Here is an 8,210-nt window from a genome sequence, read left to right on the forward strand (position 1 = left end):
AGTATGGAAATTGTTTTATGGTTGCTTCTATTTTCTATATAAGTTAATTGGAGATAGAAAATATTTCTTAGATAAGACACTAAAGGAATAACTAAAAATTTTTTTTAAATGGTAATTTGGACTTCATTAATATCAAGAATGTCTGTTCATCAAAAAACACCAATAAAAGAATGCAACAACATGTTTCAGACTGGGAGAAGAGATTTACAACATGTATATACATTAAAAGATTCAATTCCTGAATATATAAAGAACTATAAATAAGAAAGAAAAATACAAACAACCTACTCCAAAAAAAAATGGGCAGAATACTTGAACTTGTACTTCACAAAAGATTGTATTCAAATGGCTAAAAATAACATATGGAAAAGTGCTAAATATCATGAATCAGCAGAGAAATGCAAATTCAAATCACAGTGAAATACAGTGAAATACTATTATATTCAAATCGTGGTTAAAATGTAAATGACTGCCAATACCAACTGTTAATAAGGATGTAGAATAATTGGAACTCATAAGGCTGGAGGGAGTATAAATTGGTACAACCACTTTGGAAAAGTATGTGGCAATTTCTACTAAAACCTACCCTATGACTCAGAAATCTCACTCCTAGGTCTATATCCAAGAAAAATGACTGCAGGTCCATGAAAGGACAATTGCAAGAATGTTCATAGTATTTTCATTTATTACAGCTTTAAATTAGAAGTATACCAAATGTACATCAAGAGAAAAACTGATAAATTGTGGTACATACATACAATAGAATAATATACCACAATAAAAAGGACAAATTACTGACACATGTAAAACAACATCTATAAATCCCATAGATACACAATGTGGAGAGAAGGAATGTAGACACAAAAGAAAAACCATTTATGAAGTTTTAAAATAGGCAAAAACCAGTAAGTGGTCATAGAAATCAGGAGGGTATTAACTGAGAAAGAGAATAAGGGAAATCTTCTGGGGTGCTGAAAATGTTCTCTATCTTGATATAGGTAGTGGCAAAATGTATTCAGCTATACTCTTATGAATAGTGGCTTTAAACACTATGATATATGTATGTGTGTTATTACTTAATAAAAACAAGTTAAAATAAATAATTTAATTTTTTTTAAAAGAGGACAAGAATATCAGTAGAGAAAGGAGGTGGGAATAGGCAGATTTAGAAGTTTGAAGAGGTAAGGGAAGATATATAATTACTATTAAGGAGGGTGGAAGAGTAAATGGCCCACCAGGGAAATAGTATAGAATTATGGGCCAACTGAGAGTGATTACTTGAGCATTGCAGCCCTGAATATAAAGTTAAGCCCAGACATCACAGTCTTGTGCTTTTTATCTTCTCTTATATTCAGTAACTCTGATGTGGTACAGAGTTGACGGAGAATTGGATTTCATCTGATGTAGTTTAGTTAGCAGAGCATTACAATGTGATGGAAGTGGAAATTGAAGATATGTACTAAGGCATGATTATAACAATGGCAAAGAATCTAAGAAGTAAAGTGGGGAATGAGTATATGAGAAAGTTGGCTCCATGTGGTCAAAAGAATTTTTGGAGTCTTACCTCACTGCTTGTACTTAGTATTTAAGACACCTCCATCTCTTCATCTTGTTTGTATAAAGGGCACCTCAGGGATGTAGAGACAATATACCTAATGTTTTCAAGATGTATAGAAGGGGCTCTCCCCAAGATGTTTTCTTGCCCTTGAGGATACTGTAAGAGTTTGATATGGTTATGAATTCCAAAAATAGATATTGGATTATATTTGTGCCCTGGTCTGTACCTGGGCATGATTGAGTTATGATTGAGGCTTTCATTGGACCACTTCATTAGGGCATTGAGTCCCTGCCCCTTGGTGGGTGGGGACTCACAGATAAAAGGCATGGCAAAGGATAGAGTTGAGATAGATGTTGGAGTTTTGATGTTGGAGTTTGATGCTGAAGTCTTAAGCTGGCTTTCTGGGAAGTAAGCACACAGAGGAAAGAAAAGCAAGCCCCAGGAAGAAAGGAAACTTGAACCCAGAGAAAAGCAAGACCCTGAAAGGGAGGAACTCAGGGAGCCTGAACCCTCACAGACGTCAGCAGCCATCTTGCTCCAACACGTAAAAATACACTTTGGTTAGGGAAGTAACTTTTGCTTACGGCCTGGTATCTGTAAGCTCCTACCCCAAATAAATACCCTTTATAAAAACCAACCGATTTCTGGTATTTTACAGCAGTACCCCTTTGGCTGATACAGATACCTTTTGTTTCTGTTGAGTAGATGCATGCATTTACAGGTCATTTAATCAGTATGATCTTATTGTACAAGTTAATAGAAGTTAAAGGTAGTCGCTTCACAGGAAAGTGGCTGTGCAGTGAGTTGTTTTCATGATGTAGGTGTGACAAGTTAATGGGAGGCGATTTTTGAAATGGCAAAATTATCTTCAGTACTCAATTCATGTAAACGTAAACATTCACCTGGTGTTGAAAAATGAATACATAGTTTATATAATAAAGAGAGCTTATTTAATTATTGTTCTGAAGAGAGTCTCATGGTTGTTAGACAAGCTGCCAGGCTAACATATTGGCTTTTAAATTATTTTACTCATTCAGCCAGGGAAATAGTTTTATTTATTTTTTTCTTCCCTGAATACAGTAAAGAATGAAAGATAGCCAACTTGGTTCATGAATACATAATGAACACCTACTGGAAGAGATGAGTTGTGTAGTACCTCAAAGAGTAAAACTATAAACAATTCTCTTATTAATGTTCTTTGCAACAAGGAGCCATTACTGTAAATTTGGGTTAACATATAAAGATTCTCATTCTTTTGGAAAGCTTCATGCCCTGATAACCTATAAGACAGGCACAAGTCATGTTTTGTTTCCTATTTTCTCAAATTATTTTGCTTTTCCCTATTTAAAAACACTTTATATTTATTTAACAATGCAGTTTAAATCATTCTCCATAGGGACTGCTTAAACAGATCCCATATTGATGCATTTCCTTCTTATAAATTAATCACTCATGTTTTAGTTATTTTGACAATTATGTTTAGTCATAGAAATATATTAGTCATATTTTTTATATTGAGCAAGGGCTCACTGTCCTACACACAGACGGAAGTCAATGCCAAGATATCAGGATTTGAGAAAAGAAAGACCTTTAATGCAAGGTCGACAGTCATGGAGATAGGAGACCTTGGCTCGGATCTTTCTACCAAAAGATTCTTTTGGTAGGTTCTTTGAGGAATTCAAACAAAGGGAGGTGACAATAGTGATGTTCTTTAAGTTGGCATATATTGATTCGGTTATGTTTCTGTTATGTACAATAGGAAGTGTGCAAGCTTGGACCCAGAAGCCCTCGAAAACTGACAAAAGCCAGCTAGGGTAAGCATTTGGTTACAGTTACAACACAATTACAAATTGCTCAGTTAACATACACTAACAAGTAAAGGTATGGAAATAAGATAAGGAACTATAAGTGAGGGCTGTAAATGAGGAACAAGCAGTTAGTTATAGCAATGTTATAAAGTGCTCAGTTAACACAACAAGAAACAGAAATAAGCTAAACAAACTGGCCATCAGTGAGGGACAAAGGAAGGCATCTGGTTACAGCAATGTTATAAATCCATCAGTTAATATAAATTATACTAATAAGTAAATCACCTATAGTCAGAGGTTATAACATCTCCACAAAGCGAATTTTTCTGCCCATGGTTTCATTTTGACTATTAATCTATTATGATTAAGGTCTAATCTATTACATATTTGTTTTAGTTCCAGATTTCAATTTTATATTGCTTATTTGCTGAATTAAATTGTAAAATTCTTTAGAGAAAGGATACTATCTTGATACTTTACCCATCACACAAATCATAGTGCTTTACATTTGAAGCCTTTTTAAAATAGGTGAATGATGGATAGATGGATGGATGGATGGATGGATGGATGGATGGATGGATGGATGGATGTCCAGATGGGTGGATGAGTGGTTGAGTGAATCTGAGGATGGCTGTGTGCCCTATTTGGTGAATGGGCAAGACAAAATATTCATATATTGGGCTATAGTCTTTCTTTCTCTTTTTTTGTTGCGCTAATGTATTGTAGTAAATTAGCATATTTTCCAATGAATTAAGCATTTTGAACACAAGTATAATAAAAGGGATTGTAAATCAAGAAAGGTATATTCACAGAATTCCAAATATATTAGCAGCAACAACAGTAACAAAAAGTAGCTATCTATATATCCCCAAATACTTTGATTTTTGGTATTTCCAAATGCTTTGATCCTTTGGTTTTGCAATCAAAATGATCAGCTCTGTCAAATTTGTCAAAGTATAGAATTAGTGCTCTCATGAAAACAAATGATCTCAGGAAAGTAGTTGTGATCTGTAATTCCAACACCAAAAGAAAATTGCTGTAAATATACAGCTCTGTATACCAAACAGTTCCTTATCTCCCTTCTTCCTTTCCTCCCTCCTTCCATCTCTTTTATGCTTTTGTAAAAAAACTTTAATTAGTGAAATTGTAGGTTTAAAGAAGAAAAGTGTAAAAAGTACAGCATTCCCATTTACCCCTTCTTTATTACCACCTTGCATTAGTACGGTACATTTGTTATAATTCATGAAAACCCTTTTTATAATTGTACTATTAACCATAGTCCATCTTTTACAAAAGGTTTCACTGTGTTGTACAGTCCTAGGTTTGATCTTTTCATTTTTTATTCTAGGAATATAATTACAGCCTAAAAATTCCCCCTTTTAACTACATTCACATATATAATTCACAGTTGTTAATTACATTCCAGTATTGTGCTACCATTGCAACCATTTCCAAAACTTAACATCCAACCTAAATAGAAATTCTGTACAAATTAAGCATAAACTCCCCATTCCTTACCCCACTGCAGCCTCTAGTAATCTGTATTCTAACTTTGTGAGTCTGCTTATTCCAATTAGTTCTCTCATTTCAGGGAGATCATATAATATTTGTGTCTGGCTTCTCACTCAGCATAATATCTTCAAGGTTCATCCATATTGTTGCATTCATAAGGACTTCAATCATTTTTATGACTAAATAATATTCTATCATATGTATATGCCTCATTTTGTTTATTCCATCCATTGGTTACCAGACACTTGAGTTGCTTCCATCTTTTGGCAATTGTGAAAAATGCCTCTATGAACATTGGTGTGCAAATATCTGTTCAAGTCCCTGCTTTCAATTCTTCTATGTATATTCCTAGTAGTGGGATTGCCAGGTCATATGGTAATTCTATACCTAACTTTCTGAGAAATTGCCAAGCTGTCTTCCATAGCAGCTGTACCATTTTCATTTCCACCAGCGATGACTGAGTGTTCTATTTCTCCACATTTATTTTAACACTTGTAATTTTCTGAGTTTTTTCCCTAATGGTAGCCGTTCTAGTGAGTATGAAATCATATCTCACTGTAGTTTTGATTTGCATTTCCCTAATAGCTAATGTGGGTTTTTTTAGCCATTTGAACATCCTCTTTGGAAAAATGTCTATTCAAATATTTTGCCCACTTTTATTTGGGTTGTTTGTCTTTTTATTGTTGAGTTGTAGAATTCCTTCATATATTCTAGACATTAAACCCTTGTTGGATATGTGATTTCACATATTTTCTCCCATTAAGTAGGTTGTCTTTTCAATTTCATGATAAAGTTCTTTGATGGAGAAATGTTTTTAATTTTGATGAGGTCCCATTTACCTATTTTGTTGTTGTTGTTGTTTGTGCTTTGAGTGTAAAGTCTAAGCAACCATTACCTAACACAAGATTCTGAAGATGCATCCCAACATTTTTTTCTAGGAATTCTGGTTCTTGTAATTAGGTTTTTGGTCAATTTTGAGTTAATTTTTGTGTATGGTATAAGATAGGGGTCCTCTTTCATTATTTTGTCTGTGGTATCTGGTTCTACCAGTACCATTTGTTGAAAAGACTATTATTTTCCAGTTGACTGGGCTTGACAGCCATGTGAAAACTCAATTGGCCATAGATATGAGGGTCTGTTTCTGAATTCTCAATTTGGTTCCATTGGTCTATATATCTGTCCTTGAGCCAATACCACTCTGATTTGACCACTGTATTTTTGTAGTAAGCTTTAAAGATAGGAAGTGTGAGTCCCCCAACTTCATTGTTCTTTATCAACATAGTTTTGGCTATTTGGAGCCCCTTTCCCTTCCAAATAAATTTGATAGTTGACTTTTCTATTTCTGTAAAGAAGGCTGTTAAAATTTTGATTGGGATAGTGTTGAATCTGTAAATTATTCTGCATAGAATTGACATCTTAACAAAATTTAGTCTTTTCATGCATAAGCATGGAATGTCCTGCCATTTATTTAGATCTTTTTTCACTTCAGCAATATTTTGTAGCTTTCTCTGTAAAAGTCCTTTATATCCTTGGTTAAATGTGTTCCTACATATCTGTTTCTTTTAGGTGCTGTTGTAAATGTAATTTTTTCTTGCTTTCCTCCTCAGCATGCTATTTATAAGTGTATAGAAACACTACTGATTTTTCAGTGTTGATCTTGTACCCGACCACATTGCTGAATCTGTTTATTAGGTCTAGTACTTTCGTTGTAGATTTTTCAGGACTTTCTCTTTATAAGATCATGTCATCTGTAAATAGTAAAGTTTTTACATCTTCCTTTCCAATTTGGATGTCTTTCATTTCTTTTTCTTGCCTAATTGCTCTGGTTAGAACTTCAGATAGAGAGTTGAATAACAGCAGGAACAATGGGCATCTTTGTCTTGTTCCAGATCTTAGAAGGGTAACTTTCAGTCTTTCACCATTGAGTATGATGTTAGTAGTGGGTTGTTCTTATATCTCCTTTATCATGTTGAGGAAGATTTTACATGTATATTCAAAAGAAAAATTGGTTTATAATTTTCTTTTTTGTGTGAAATCTTTATCTGACTTTGGTACTAGGGTGATGCTGATGTCATAGAATGAGTTAGGGAGTGCTCCCTCCTATTCAATTTTTTGGAAGAGTTTGAACTTGTTTGGTATTAATTCTTCTTGGAATGGTTGATCGAATTTACTTGTGAAGCTATCTTGTCCTGGACATTTTTTTGTTTGGAGGTTTTTGATGACTGGTTCAATATCTTTACTTTTAATTGGTCTGTTGAAGTCTTCTGTTTCTTCTAGCATCCGTGTATATTGTTTGTGTGTTCCTAGGACTTTGTCCATTTAATCTAGGTTGTCTAATTTGTTGGCATACAGTTGTCGTTAGTATCATCTCATGATCCTTTATATTTCTGACATTCAGTAGTAATGCCCACCTCCATTTCTGATTTTATTAGTGTCTTCTCTCTTTTTCTGTCATTGTAGCTGATTTTATTTGTGTCTTCTTTTTTCTGTCATTTTTTTCTGTCAATGTCATTGTCATTTTTCAATTTTATTGATCTTTTCAAAGAATTTCTGGTTTTGTTAATGCTCTATTTTTTTATTCTCTAATTAATTTCTGCTCTGATCTTTGCTATTTTCTTTCTTATGTTTGCTTTGGGTTTAGTTTGCTATTTTTTTCATATTTCCTCCAGGTGTGTAGTTAGGTCTTTGATTTTAGCTCTTTCTTCCTTTTAATATAAATGTTTATGGCTATAAATTTAACTCTCATCAACTGCCTTCACTGCATCCCATAAGTTTTGATATAATCTATTCTCATTTTCCTTCATCTCAAGATATTTACTGATTTCCCTTTCAATTTCTTCTTTGATCCACTGATTAAGATTATGCTATTTAACTTCAAATGGATTTGTTCACTTTTCTAGTTCTCTGCCTGTTATTGATTTTTAGCTTCATTCCATTATGGTCAGAGAAGATAATTTGTATAATTTCAACCTTTTAAAATGTATTTGTTTTGTGACCCAACATGTGTTCTATCCTGGAGAACAATCCATGTGCACTTGAGAAGAATGTAGATCCTGTTGTTCTGGTGTACAATGTTCTGTATTTATCTGTTAGGTCTTTGTCATTTATCATAATATTCAAGCTCTGTGTTTCTTCAAGATCTGTCTAGATGTTCTGTCTTTTGATGGACATGGCATATTGAAGTGTCCAACTATTATTGTAGAGGTATCTATTTCTCCCTTCAGTTTTGCCAGTGTTTGCCTCATATATTTTGAGGCCACTTGGTTAGGTCATTAGGTGCATAAATTTTTATGATTTTTTAAATTGGTGGATTGTCCCTTTTATTAAAATAT

Source organism: Dasypus novemcinctus, chromosome 2, assembly GCF_030445035.2.
Source record: "Dasypus novemcinctus isolate mDasNov1 chromosome 2, mDasNov1.1.hap2, whole genome shotgun sequence".
NCBI lineage: Eukaryota > Metazoa > Chordata > Mammalia > Cingulata > Dasypodidae > Dasypus > Dasypus novemcinctus.